This window comes from Macaca fascicularis, chromosome 18 (genome assembly GCF_037993035.2).
Source record: "Macaca fascicularis isolate 582-1 chromosome 18, T2T-MFA8v1.1".
In the NCBI taxonomy this organism is placed as follows: Eukaryota; Metazoa; Chordata; class Mammalia; order Primates; family Cercopithecidae; genus Macaca; species Macaca fascicularis.
In genome coordinates, this window is record NC_088392.1 from 56403115 (window position 1) to 56417847 (window position 14733).

The window sequence follows — 14733 nt, forward strand, 5'->3', positions numbered from 1 at the left end:
TACAACTTACTCACAGAGGGTGACAACAGGGATATCTGTAGGAACGTTTAGCATTTAGGATCATTTAACTTTAGCTTTAGGAAGTTGTAATGGTAATCTTTAGCACATAAATGGGGTTAAGATTGTCTCCACATTCTATACCATTTATGAAAAGGCAAAATAGTCTGATTTTGAAATATTTGAAAGAATAGGCCAATAGAGGGAAATATCAGTAACACTCATTCGGAACTTCTTACTTCCGCATTGTGTATCAGTGTGAGTTACAACATAAAAACGAATTGGTTGCTGTAAGAAGTAATCTGATGTAAGCAAATTGAATTTTGGAGAATGGCTGCCAAAGACAATTTTTAATTTAGAAAAATTGATTATCATGTCACTCTTTCAGATATAATTAGATACCAGCTCCAATCACCTACTGTGGAACCTTATGTTCTATCTTAATAAAACATTATTATTAGTAAGAGGACTTAGCTCATTCTCCATGACAGGTGTGATATGCATTTAGTTACCCTAAAAGTGGCTGCAAATAATTCTGATGTAAGTTTTAAAAGGAGCATAGAATACTCGTTGGTAAATATAATTCATGAAATAGTCTAGCATTGTCAGGAAATATATTAAAACATAAGCATGCTCAGGTCCTAAGGACTAATTGGATAAAAGATGGTTAGGAAGACAATTGTATGGCTGAAAATGTTTCATATACTGAAAGCTTGCTTAGATTTACCTATACGTCTGTCCAATGTCTTTACTCACTATTTTCTTTCTTCCTAAAGTACATTGTTCAGTGTAGGTCGGCTAATGGTAAAATTTGTTTTTTTTTTTTTAATTTGAAAATAGTTTTAATTCTGCTCCTGAATGATAGTTTTGTAGGAAATGTATTTTTATTTGATTATTGTCTTCTCTATGCATAGTTATTATATCACTTTATTCTGTCTTTTATTGTTGCTATAGAAAAATTGAATATGTTTGTTCTGCTTTTGTGGAAAATCTGGTTTGCTATTTGCTAATAAGATCACCTTGCCTATTGCACAGAAGGAAAAATATCCTTTCCTTTATAGATTTAGGTTCATAGCTGAGGCCTCTATAACAAAAAAAACATATTAACAAGAGAAAAGCATACATGCCAAAGTTTTACATGACCCTGGAGCCTTCATAAGGAAACAAATATCCAAAGAATCAGTTAAACCTGAGTGATTTTTCTAGTAGGTTTGATGAAGAGTGAATAATGGTGGAAAAATATTACACACAGAAAGGGTATGAGCTAATGGTAATAAACTGGGGGCAACCTAACAAGGCCTGTTTGGTTGGATTCTTCTCTGTGTCTCTGTGTCTTTAGCAATAAGGAATAAGGATGCTCCTTTCCTCCAGGGATAAAGAGGGCACCTCCCATATGAGGGTCTTATGACCTAAGCCTGGGGAAGGTCAGAAAATCCTTTCTCGGTTTTATGATGGAGACGGATGGAGAGGAAAGTCAGAGTGACCTTCCTGCTTCCGCAATTTTCTAAAATTTCTTCAGGTTAAAAAATTTTAGGGTAGCATGTCCTAAACCCCATCACTACTAGGTTCTTGTTTATGATGATAAGTCTGGTATTGATTTTTCAGTGTCCGATTTCTGTTCTATTTGAGTTTCAGCTACAATCCTGCACTGGGTCTACTGGGTTTACCTACATTTTTTTTATTTTAAAATACCCACTTTTGTTTATGTGAAGTAAGTTAATATGTGTATTAGCTTTCTATGGCTGTGCAACAAATTACTATAAGTCTAGCAGTTTAAAACAATGTCCATTTATTAGCCTCATGGTTCTCTAAGTAAGAAGTCCAAGTGAGGTTGCCTGGGTTGTCTACTCAGGGTCTCATGAGGCTGAAATCAAGGTGATGGCAGGACATAATCTCCTTTTTTTTTGTAAGATGGGGTCTTACTCTTTTGCTCAGGCTAGAGTGCAGTGGTACAATCTTGACTCATTGCAACCTCTGCCTCTCAAGCTCAAGCAATCCTGCCACCTCAGCCTCCTGAGTAGTTGGGACCACAGGTGCATGCCACCATACCTGGTTAATTTTTTCATATTTTGGGTAGAGACGGGGGTTCACCATGTTGGCCAGGCTGGTCTTGAACTCCTGGCCTCAAGTTATCTGCCTGCCTTGACCTCCCAAAGTGCTGGGATTACAGGCGTGAGCCACCGTGCCCAGCCAGGACATATTCTCATTTTGAGTTCAGTGTTCTCTTCCAAGCACATCCAGATTATTTGTAGAATTCAGTTCCTTGCAGTTGTAGGACTGAGGTCCCCATTGCCTTGCTCGCTGTCACCTGGGATCATTGTCAGCTGCTAGAGGCTGCCTGCCTTCCTTGCCATAGGGTCTTGTCAGTCTTCAAAGCTGACAATAGAGAACATTCCTTTGATAAATCGCTCTGATGCTTCAAATCTCCGACTCCAGGAAGAGGTCAGTCCCTTTTAAGGCTTTACCCAATCAAGGCCAACCCATCCTGGATAATTTCCCTCTTTCAAGTCAATTGTGTCATGTGACAAACTAATAAGGAAAATGAAATCCATCATATTTAAAGTCCTGAGGATTATGCAGGTATGTATACCAAGGGGTAGGGTCCTTGGGGTCCATTTTAGAATTCTGCCTGCCACAATAGGGGTTTAGCAATTATCAATGAGTTCTAATTAAGAGAAACTTGTTACAAATGAGATTTCTAGTAGGTAAAGTTTTATTTTGTGAGAAAAATCTAGCTATTGTTTTAATATGCACATTTAGATATTGTGAACCCTCATGAATACATATTTACTGGCATGCAAATGATTCATTTGGTTTGTAATTTAACATTGTATTGAGAACAAGTCAAAGTTTAATAATTAATGGAGGGAGATGGGAAAGTGGAGTGCATTCTTGAATCTATTTTTTAATTACAGAAAGAGCTCTGCTTCTGCATATATTAATTTAAGATTAAGACCTTCCACCAGTTTGCTGGTTATTGCTTCCTTCTTTTCATCTTTGTCTGAAAGAATCACATTCCAGGTACGGACTTGCTGGTTTTCCCCTCTTAGAAAGGATTACTAATTAAATTGCCTCTTAAAGTAATAGATTTTGCTGATTTAACCTTGGCAGGCAATTGCCTGTTCTCAGTGTTGCCTGGAAAAATGATTTCTCTGGATGAGAATGTGAATCTTCATTCTGATCCGGTTTTTTTTTTTTTTTTTTTTTTTTAACTGTCTTCAGTTTATAGTCCAGTGTTTGTTTTCATTCAAGAAGACGGTGAGAGTAGTGTAAGACACGACTGTCCTTCTCTGAAGCCTATTTCAGTTCACAGTGTACATTCACAGATGAAGAAACAAAATGTAGGTGATACATTTTGTGCCACTGATTTATTTATTAATCTGTCGCCCAGGCTGGAGTGCAGTGGCACGATCCTGGCTCACTGCAGCCTCTAACTACTGGGCTCAAGGGATCCTCCTGCCTCGGCCTCCCAAAGTCCTGGGACAGGACACGCCTGGCACAGGGGTGTGCCACCACACCCGGCCTTCCATTTAGTATTTTGTCAGAAGGATCAATGTTTCAAAAATTTGGTTTTGAAAGAAAGAGACCCTTAGACAAATGGCTTGAATTAGTCATTTTCCCCACTTCCAGACACTAGGAAAAGTTCTCCTTTCCTCCTTTAACAGTTCGTTGAGGTTTCTCAGTACTGAAGTCACAACCAAACCATATGGGGTTATCATATGGAGTCCTAGTTGTATCGTCCCAAGTGGCAAGAAAGACAGAGGCCCTGCGGTCCTTCCAAAGGTGGACGGTCTGTGATCCCCTCATGTTCTAACCTCGCTGTTGTATGAAAGGGCGTTGACTCGTCTCCACTCCTTCCCTCTCCGGTAAAGAGGGAAAGGAGTCGGGCTGGCAAATCGGTTACAACAGAAAGGGAAAGGCATCGGGAGGAGGCGGAGCGGCGGCGGCCTGGAGCGCTGATCAGGCGCAGAAACGCGGGGAGTCAGGGGCCAAGGGCTCGAGTCCGGAGGCCCCGGAGCGGCAGCCGCCCGCTCGCCACGCCTCCGCCGCTGCCCTCGCGGTTGCCTGGATACGGGATAACCGACTGGGGGCCTCGACCGCAGCTCAGCCGGAGGGGTGAGCAGGCGCGGCTCGGGGAGACGCGCGGGGAGTCGGGGGCGCTAGCCCCTGGGCCCGGGGAGCTGCCGGGCGGCGCCCACTCGGCCTGGTCGCCCGCCTGCGCGACTCCCGCGGGAGAACCAAACGCAATTCCCGGCCGCCCCGCGGGAGTTAGAGTCGCCTGGTTCTTCACCCCTTCCGGAGGCGGCGGGGAGTCCTTGCCCCGAGCGTTTGAAAACAATCCCCCAAATCCCCAGTCCCATAATTCCCCAGTCCCCCAGTCCCGCAGTCCCCCTGTTTCCCTGGCCTCCAGTTCACCAATCCCCCAACCCCTGTCCCAAGTCCCCCAGTCCCCAGTCCCTAGTTCCCCAGTCCCCCAGTCTCCCAGTCCCCCACTCCCCCAGTCCCCCAGGCCCCACGTCCACACTGCCGGGGGAAGGGAAGCAGAGTCTCCCTCCGCTGGCCGCCTAGAGGAACTTCATCTTGTCTGTAACTGCGTCTCTAGCGTCTTACTCCTTTAAAATAATTATTTCGACTTTTATTTTGCTTATAAGGCCGCCTTGTGGTGGCTCATGTATTACTCCTTTGAACTGTTATTGATTTCTTTTCTTGATATTTCATTTTCAAGTGTCTACTCAAGTCAAATACTGAACAGCTTCCTGGCGGAGAGGCTGAGAATTGTATACTTGATTGCTTTAAAGCATCCCAAATAAGATGATCCACTCCAACACCTCCCTTTTACAGGTGAGAAAAGTGATATTTAGAGCTGATTTATGACTTGACAAAAGTCAGATCCAGCAATCTTCAAACTCAGGAATATAAGAATCTCCCGATTGCCAATTCAAAGCATTTTCTATTATTGTTTTCTTGACATTCATCCACTACTCAATAAGTATTTGTGAATTGACTTGGTAGCTTATTACTCCTATTTATCGTTGGATAATCTGTTGTGTATTGATTGCTCTGGGCATCTTGACCCAAATACAGCATTCTTGACCTCTCCTACCCTCAAAATATTGTTCCTTGGTCCTGCTGTAGTAATAGGTTTTAGAACACCACTTACCAAGTTTAAGAACGCAGAGACATGACTAGTTGCAAGACAAGTCCAAGAATCCAGAGGATTTTCAGCTATTTGTGTTCAATTGTTATTTAGACATTCGTACAGAAACTAGTGTATTTCTGTCTTGAATATATAATACTTTTCACTTTAATGTTGTAGCTATAAAATTTTATTATAAACTATATCTGGCTAATTTCCAGAACTATCGAAAATATGAGTTTGATTGTTAGTCTACCCACTATCCCTGAATGTGTTGGGATTGCTGCCAGAGCTTTTATCCACAACCCAGACTTCTCTCTCCTGCTGCCACCTCAGATTCAACACAACTTCAGACTCAACTAATTTGCTACCACATCCTCAAAATTTTTCTTCCTGTTCTATATTCCATAGCAGTGAATGGGATAACTGCATATATTCGTCTTTCTTTTGTCTTTAGAATATGGACTTCATTCTCACACTGGCTTATTCCACCAGTCTAGAACCATTATTTCCAAGAGCACTAGACTTATAAATTCCCAAACTTGTACCTAAAAAGAAAATCTAGAAACACTCGATGGATTCTTCTTGCCCTCAGTTGGTTCAATTTGTCTGTCCCAAGAGCATTTAAGTTGGGGATAGGATTACTACAATTGGCAGCAATGTCAGACTATGTGGATGGAGTGGGAAAACAATTTCACAAAAAAAGGAGCCCTCTAGGAAAGAGAATTGCTGGGGAAAAATCCATATTTGTCTACTCAGAGTTTATCTAGGCTTATGGGACTGAAGATCAATGAGAATATTGGCTGCTAAAATGCTAGACTGTGGAATACAGACAAAATGGAAAGGAAGATGATGTATGGTGAATGAGCAGGGAAAAGCAGAAAGATTAAGCACTGGAATATTTAAAGTAGTTGAAGAATTTGTATTGAGGAAATGATACAGGGAGAGAATTGGATTGATTATTTTATAAGCATCTGGGTTATATACCTGGTGGGAAATTAGAACATCTACAAGCAGATGATTGCATGTGTGTGAGCTCTAAGGCCATGGTAACTTCTGCACAATGACACTAATTATGTGTGTGTTTGCCGTGTGTGTGTGTGTGTGTGGTGTGTATGCTGTATATGGCATTTTAAAATCGATGTTGAACTTTTAACTTCATTTATAATGCTGCTGAAATAGAAGAAGACCACTCACATTAGAAGAAGCAGAGGCTATCTATTCAGATCTTGCTATAGGAAGGGAGTCAGCCACTATCACTTGCACTGGACAGAGACTCAAAGGCAGACAGGGGAGTGGGAAAGCTATAAAGCTTCAGGTATGTTTTGATTGGAGGTTATTGACATGGTGATGCTGAAGGAGGGCTAACTAGAAGCAGGATATTTTATATGACTGGTCTGAGGATCTTATTTGGCTTTCTCTGCTTGGTCTTGAATTGGAACCAGGAGCAATAATTAGGAAAGCTGGCAGTCATCAACAAAGTCCTGACTGTTCCAGGCTGATCAGTGTGGAAGTTATGGTTTGGCTTTCTGGACTGGTTGGTGCAGATGTGTGGATTAGAGTTTTATTTTCATATGTGGTCTGGCCATAGTCCCTTTATATAGTCAGTCAATGTTCATAAAAATTCAGTTAGGTAAATTTAAACTTACCTTTGTATTAGAAAACTGATATTTGCACGCATTGTTTTTATGGACATGTAATTTGTTAATGAACCCTAGTTCACTGAATTTAAATTATTACCATGTATTAATGGACCTGTTTGTATTTTTTCTAGTCTTTGTCTTCTGTTACTTTCTGGAAACTTGACTTCAGGTTGAAACTCCTTTCTCTTGTTTTCTATGATCCCATTCATTTTTTTTCCCTTCAATTTCTCTAGAAATTGTTAATGTTAATTATTCTTGACTTTAATGTCTAAATTCCTTTTCTTCATTGCTGTTGTTATTGTATGCTGGTGACTGGACTAAATATTCTATACACATTATCTTATTTTAACCCTCACAATCACACTGTGAAATATTATTGTCACCATTTTCCACAGCAAAGACTGAAGTTCAAATACATTAACTACCCTTCCCAAGGTCAGATAGCCAGCCAATAACGGGGCCCGTGAGGAACTGAATTCTACATCTAACTGATTGAAAAAAGATGCTCTTTGGCATTTGATTAAACTACTTTAATCATGATATGTCTATTTTGTGTTAGTTTATATCTATGAACATTACCATCTGGCCTCACTTTCTGGGTACTTACTGAATGTGTGTGTGAACAGAGATAATTAGAAGATCTTTCATGTGAACCGAAGGGATTCAGCCTGCCCTTAGATGCTGGAAAACCTTTGGATTTAACCACAAACCAATGAACTGGATGAGATACCTGGGCATGTTAAATAGAAAAGCAAAGGTGGAGGGGCGACAATATGGTTGAATAGACAGTAAAAGAGCACAGCCAACAAGTTATAGTTTGCATGGGAATTAGTTATTTGAGCATCCCTGTACTGATGGTAAGTTGTTTAATGGACAAACTAGACAATTATTTTTGTTTCTTTAAAATTTTTCTTTGTGTAAATGAGACTTTATTATTTAAATTTATCTTCCTTGAGGTTAAAAACTATCCTCATAAATTGTAACTGTTGAGTCTAAAAATTACACTTGTGACAAATTCTTTGAGAGGCTGCAAAAGCTGAGCATTTTTGCTAGAGAAGTTATATGAGTCAGAGGTAATTACACTTTAATCACCTTAAGTGTTCCATTGCTTAGGAAACTCCATTTGCTCGGTTTGTACTCCCAGAACAACTTTATTACAGGCAAAGGATATAGCATAACACAGAAACAACACAAGAAAAATATGCATGAAAAAGGACCTAGAGTTCCCAGGCACAGGTTTCTTTGTTCTCCCACCTCTGGGTCACACAGGTGCTCTTAGCCTCTACCAGACTGTAACCACTACTGGTGTGCATGTGAAGCACTTCTGTAGCAGGAGACCCAAATCTCACAGTGGAGATCTCGTATAATAAGCTTTTCATATAGACATATTCTAGCTATGTTACCAGCCTTTACTTTGAATGTCTTCCTCCCCCAGACTCCACTGAAATTAGGTGCAATTACAAATTCAATTATTATTACCAAACAGTGCTAGCAGACTGATACATCTTGCTCTGAAACAATTCATGGATCCATGGTTACAAAACATCATTTATCTTTAGTTAATACATTTTACAGCATTGGCCAAGGGTCAGTAGCTCTGGAAATAAACTGCAATCAATCCAAACCAGCTAAGATGAACCTATTATATGCATAGATTATGGATGCAGCAATAAATGCTCAATTCTTTTCCACATTAAAACCAGTAAACAAATAGCATCCTCCTTTGCATCTACATCTCACTTCATGTCTAGCTCTTTCCAGCTCGTATCTGCTCAAGTCCTAGAAAAAGTGGTCTATGAATGTCTTTCATCATCCACATTCTTTCTGTCCTGGACATCTTGTTACCTAAACTCTGCTCCTATCACTTATGGGAAATGTGTGTGTTAAGGTCATTCATGACCTTCTGCTAGATGAAATGGACCTGTTTGTATTTTTTCTAGTCTTTGTCTTCTATTACTTTTTGGAAATTTGACTCCAGGTTGAAACTCCTTTCTTTTGTTTTCTATGATCCCATTCATTTTTTTTCCTTCAATTTCTTTAGAAATTGTTAATGTTAACTATTCTTGACTTTAATGTCTAAATTCCTTTTCTTCATTGCTGTTGTTATATGATCTGATCCAACTATAGTTCTATAATAATAATTCCCAAAACTCTGTTTCCAGTCTAAAACCTTCTCATGAGTATTGGACACACGTACACCATCGTCATTAAAAAGCACCCATAAGTGAAGTTTCAGTAGTCCTCTCTCCTCTATCAACCCAGTTTTCCTCACATAGATCTGATTTCAGATAATGGCAGTGCAGGCTATTCAGTCTTTCATGCCAGAGGTACGGGAGTCATTCTAGATCCCTCTTTTTCAGTTACTGCACTTAATTTATCATCAAATCACACTGTTTCTGTCTCTTAAATAGCATTTGACTCTTATTTCCTCCTTTCCATTTCTACTTCGTGTAGCTTATTATAGTATTATATAATTATAAATAATGTTTACTAAGATCACTTCAGTAGTCTTCTTGGTCATTCTTTGCCTCTAATCATGGTCTTCTCCAATAAGCCCTCCATCGCATAGCACTTGTCTCTCTCTCTCTGTGTTGTTACTGTTGACTGATATGTTCCTACAAAAGATTTGAAGTAGTTAGAAAAGGGTCTCATTTATTCTGGCACCATCAGTGCCAAGCATATAATATATATTGAATACATTTTTTGAATTAATAAATTAACATACACTTTAGAAAAATATGCAATGAGGATATGGTGCTTACATGCTCTAAAACAACATTGACCAAAAGACTTTTCTGCAATCATAGAGCTGTGCTATGATGCAGTAGCCTATAGCTACATGTGTCTATTGAGTACTTGAAGGTGACTAATGTAGCCAAGGAACTGTATTTTTAATTTAAAATTGAACATGGCTAGTGGCTATGATAGAGAACAGCATAGCTTTAAGAAAATAGGCCCCAAAATTGCTCTTTTTAAAAAATATAATTAACTCTTAAGTGGAATAAACTAAAACTGTCTTTTTTTTCTGCTCCAATAATTATGACCACTTTAAACTAAAATTCTGCAGATGGTCTGTCATTCCTAGTTCAATAATTCTGTTCAAGAAATATTTTTGAGCACATAATATTTGCCAGGTACTGTGGATTCAAAGAAAAACAAAATAACAATTTCCGCATTTGAAGATGTAGCAGGAAAATGTCACCTGTTAATGGAATTTGATTTCTGAAATATTGAAAATTAGCGGAAAATTTCAAAATTGATGAAGACACTGGGAAAGAACATTTTAAATATTTTTCCCTCTTCCTCCTCCTACATCTAGATTCTGAAGTAGCAGATGAGAGTTAGAAATGTCAAAATGAATCTTATGATGATGGGAATCATTTCAGATCCCCATGTGAAATATACATCCCTCCTGAAGCACAGTAAGGATGAACTTTTGCTTGTTTCTTTGACCTAGATAGTTTTAATTATCTCCTTTCCTTTCTACCTTCCATTTTGTGTCTTCCTGATACCTCAGTTGCTTTCAGATTTATTAATTTCTCTGAAACAATGTTGCAGACAGCCCAATGTCACAACCTCTGGCTCTAGACAGTTCCATCAAACTGTGTCATTTCTGGGGACTGACTGTGGTGTGATAGCAAATTTTACATCAGTATGACAGCATTTATAGCCAAGCTAATTTAGATTACTTAGCAAGTATTATGCCATGAAATCATGTATAAAATGATATCAGTAGGGTCCAAATATATAGTGTAAAATGTATTTCTTTACCCACTAATTTGAACATGTCCTTAGAAAACTGCTGTACCAAGTTGTTGGCGTAATTTCTTTGTAATAAATTCCCAATGCTGCTTATGACTTTTGATTTTCTTATTCTCCAGATGGCTACACATTTGCACTCTCATTTGTCTGTTATTTCACTAAGCACAGATTTCTTACTGGGTGCTATTATTTATTTATATTTATTTATATCTTTGGTTTGTTTTGCAGCAACAAAAACTGTTTCTCTTAACGAAGAATTTAAGAACAATAGGAAATTAGTGGAAAGCTTAATTTTCCAGCTTGATTTAATACTTCTCAAAAGCTATACTGTTGGATGAATTTTGATTTCTTTACTGAATACTAACAAATTTCTAGAAAAATATTAAATATTGCTTGTATTGAGATCTTTGCTTAGTCATAGTGACTTAAAAGAGGCCAAACATTTATACTTAAACATATTTCAATAATAGAATTACTGATGAAAGCATTACTCTCTTTTTCCCTCGTGGCATAATGATAAACTCAGAGTGATATCCATTTTGATTTTCTTTGTGAAACGTATAAGAAAGTATCTTTCCACACACACACACACACACACACACACACACACACACACACACACAGAATATCTGCTATTGAATTATTGGTCAGTCATGGAGTGGGAAGCTATTAAGGCGCTTTACTGTTTAGAATGAAACATAATAGGAAACCTTAGCATTTTATTACATTTTCTCAACTAACAGCTTAAAGCTATATTTATGGATAAATAAAACCACATTGTCAAACTTCACCCTATTCATCTTTATTTTCTTATTCATTTTAGTCTCATATTTTCCTTCCCTATAGACGGCTTACTGGCCTCTGGTAAAGATCGTAAGTATCGTAAGTGGAGGAACATTGAGTGACTAGTGGTGATGGGTTGGGGGCAGGGCAGCAGTACATTACCTGTGTTCAATCTAGTGTTTGAAGGCCTCTAGTAGGAAAAGAAAACTCATGACCTTTTGACAAGATCATATTTAAGGGAGACTTAGTCTTTCCATTTTTATTAAATTTTAATTTGGTAGCTCATATGAACTAGATTTTTTAAATTTAGCAACATATGCTTTGTATTAATTCAGTAGTTTGCATTTTGAGGAAGACCATTTAGGGAATCTGGATGAATAAAAATTGGATATACTCTGGAGATGCCATGCCAATGCATGGATATCCTTTTGCAGAAGCGGAAAAATCAGCCCTAGGTAACAATTCTCAATAGAATTTTAGATGTATCCTTTGTAGGAAAACTCGATATACCCTTCACGTTATCCAAACTTTAAAGCCTACAAGGTTTATAAAAATGACTAGTAGAATGGAGTGTTATGCTTTAAATAAACAGAACTTGGTGAGTGTTAAAATTTCTAAACTAATGTTAACAGACACTGAGTAATTTCTTTGTTATTCAAACATAACCTCAGAATAGTTGATAATATCAGTCTCTCTTACAAAGGCAATAATTAAGCCTCTAAAAGATCATATTTCATATGCCTTAATACCACATTAATCAATGTAACTATGTTCTCAATATTTAGTTCCTTAAGAGACGGTAGATTTGAAGAAGTTCAAGGCAGCTGTTTCTTGATACCTTTAAAAAAAGTAATTAAATTTATGGACAAAGCCATGCAATTAAAAAAATATTTCTGACATTTATCTTACAGAGCATCATAAATAATCCATAGGTAGAAACGGCATGAAGATAATGTTTCCTTATTGGGAGGTTCAGTCCTTCTTTAGATAAGTTACTGGATGTGTTTCTCAAGGAGATGTGTTTCTTTGCTACTGAGAGGGACCTGGAGTGTGTAAAATCAGAAGGAAGAGCATCACAGGGTATTGGTATGTGCATCAAGGAGTATTCAATTTGTGTGTGTTTGTGTGTGTGTGTGTGTGTGTGTGTTTATAGAGAGGGCATGGGAGATTTATATTAAAACTTGGGTTGGAGAAATCTATTACTACCATCTTTAAGCAAAACTTACAGTTTGCTTAGAAAAACTCTGCTAAAAAAGTTTAGGCTCTACTAATATACTTTTGCTGGTATAGAAAGCATGAATCATAGCCCAGAAACTGAGTGTGTAAAGAACACCACACTTAAGATTTTTCTCTAAGTCAACTAAATTCCAATTCTATGGTGCCTTTCTACTAGTTTAGCAGCAAATTTACCCTCAGTCAATCTTGATATCACTTGTATCCCCCTTCCCATACCCAACCAAACCCTCCTGCCACGTGTCATCTCTTCCACTGAGAGTACCAGCCTTTTCATGGATCTTATAGATCACTGCTGACTTCATGTGGCCCCCAGGCCCATAAGAAGCTGAGTGCAGTTGGCAGCTCTCATGCCTGTGATGCAGCCTGCAGTGCACCCAGCAGTCATCTCTCCAAAATCTGGTCACCTCCTTTGCTGCTACCACAGCCTTGTTGGGCTCACAGACCTCTTCCGTCACCACTGGGGAATACTTCTACACACCTCACTGATCCTACGTTCCTCTCCAGGATATCCCATGAGTTAAGATCAAAGAGATTTCAGACTGCTTCTGCTTTTCTCCAGGCCAAAAACCTTTAGACAAAAAACTACAAAGTCTTGTTATGATATAAAAATGGGAGTAGATGAGCTGGGTGGGGGAGCTGAATAGAGAGAACAGATGCAATTAATAATTCAATATCTTCAGCTGATAAAATAATGTTTTAACAAATATGGTGCTATTTGGGGTAAAGGAGGGTGTAGTTTGATTACCTGGGAACCTACCGTCCTTTATTATCGAGTGGCTCCTAGTAGGAGTATTTATATCACTGGCAGTAACAAGATTAGTTTAAAAGTTGTATATGAAAATTTGTGTTATAGTAGCTATGTATTTATTTTCATATCTACCAGAAAAGATATCATCCTAATGTGAATTGGTGTAAATTGACTTAAATAACACCACAAACAGTAAGTGAAAATAACGAAAAATATGATGGTGGCATCCAAATAACCAGATGTGAATAGCCAGTATGACCTGTGAAAAATCATGTTATTGAATTTTTAAAAAATTGTTATGTTTATAATTGAGAATGCCTATAATTCAGATGTTCTAAGGAAGATGTGAAGACTCTTAGTATGCAGGAAGTTTTCTTGACTTTCAACACAGAAAATGTCCCAAATAATATAAATGGTTAGTTTTCCATGCTCTATTACTCCATTGTTAAAAGTAAAATCATTTGTATTTCACTTATGTAGACGTCATTCTTTTGGTTTTGAGGACAGTGAATCATCACTTGAGCCATTTCCATTATTATTGCTCATGTTCATTTTTAAGCAATTGTGATTTTAAGCTACTGATTAACATTTTGATTAGTTAACAAACTTAATAGTGCAGCCCTCTATTATAACAGGTTAGACTATGTTTTGCAAAAGTCCAGCATCACCGTGGTTTAACAAAACAAAGATCTCTTCTTTGATGATGTTAGTGATGTGGATGAGGCAGCTTTCCTTGATAGGGTCCTCTTCAAGGAGTGGTCTAGGGATCCGGCTTCTTTCACTGCAGCTCTACCATCTGTAACACATGGCTTCTAAGGTTCCATGGAAAGGAAGAGGGCTGGAGAGGCAAATGGAATGATTTTAAGGTCAAGATCTACTCTACATTTCATTGGCCAGAATCCAGTTATGGTCCTGAAACTGTCTTCAAGAGAGGTCAGCAAATGTAGTTTTCCTATTTCTGAGAAAGAGGAAATTGTGCAATGAACCCATATTATTACTTCTACCACAATCCCAAAATATAATCCAGAGTAGTTAAGATATAAAAGACTATTTCATCAAAAGTGTTTCATTGTGCATTTCGTATTGTATTTACTGCTAATGAACAGTTACACATTGACCAAAAATAATGTTTAATAATAAAGCTCCAAATAGTTTTATTATATTTAGGTTTAGAAGCTATCAGAGGCTTACTCTTATGTTACTGAAGTAAAGCTGTTATGGCAATTTTTTGATTTTAGAACAACAAGAGGCTATTTTTTTGTAGATAATTCTTTGTAGGTACAGATGTATCTGAAGTGATTAATATAAATACAGTTTCTGAACCAATATCGCCTAGCTTTGCATTTATCATGTCACATAATTATCTAAATACATACTAAACTTGTGTTGAAAACAAATTTTCCATTTTAGATGGAAGAGAAAATAAT

The 14733-nt window shown here is 37.9% G+C and overlaps 1 protein-coding gene across 1 annotated transcript in view; it reads left to right on the forward strand.

Moving 5' to 3' along the window:
* The first annotated feature begins 3973 nt into the window (after window positions 1-3973).
* CCDC178 (coiled-coil domain containing 178) overlaps window positions 3974-14733 on the forward strand; it is a 462699-nt gene continuing 451939 nt past the window's right edge. The window contains exons 1-2 of the mRNA XM_074022193.1: window positions 3974-4113; window positions 4724-4839. The gene's annotated coding sequence lies outside the window, so the exon portion shown is untranslated. The remainder of the gene's footprint in view (window positions 4114-4723; window positions 4840-14733) is intronic.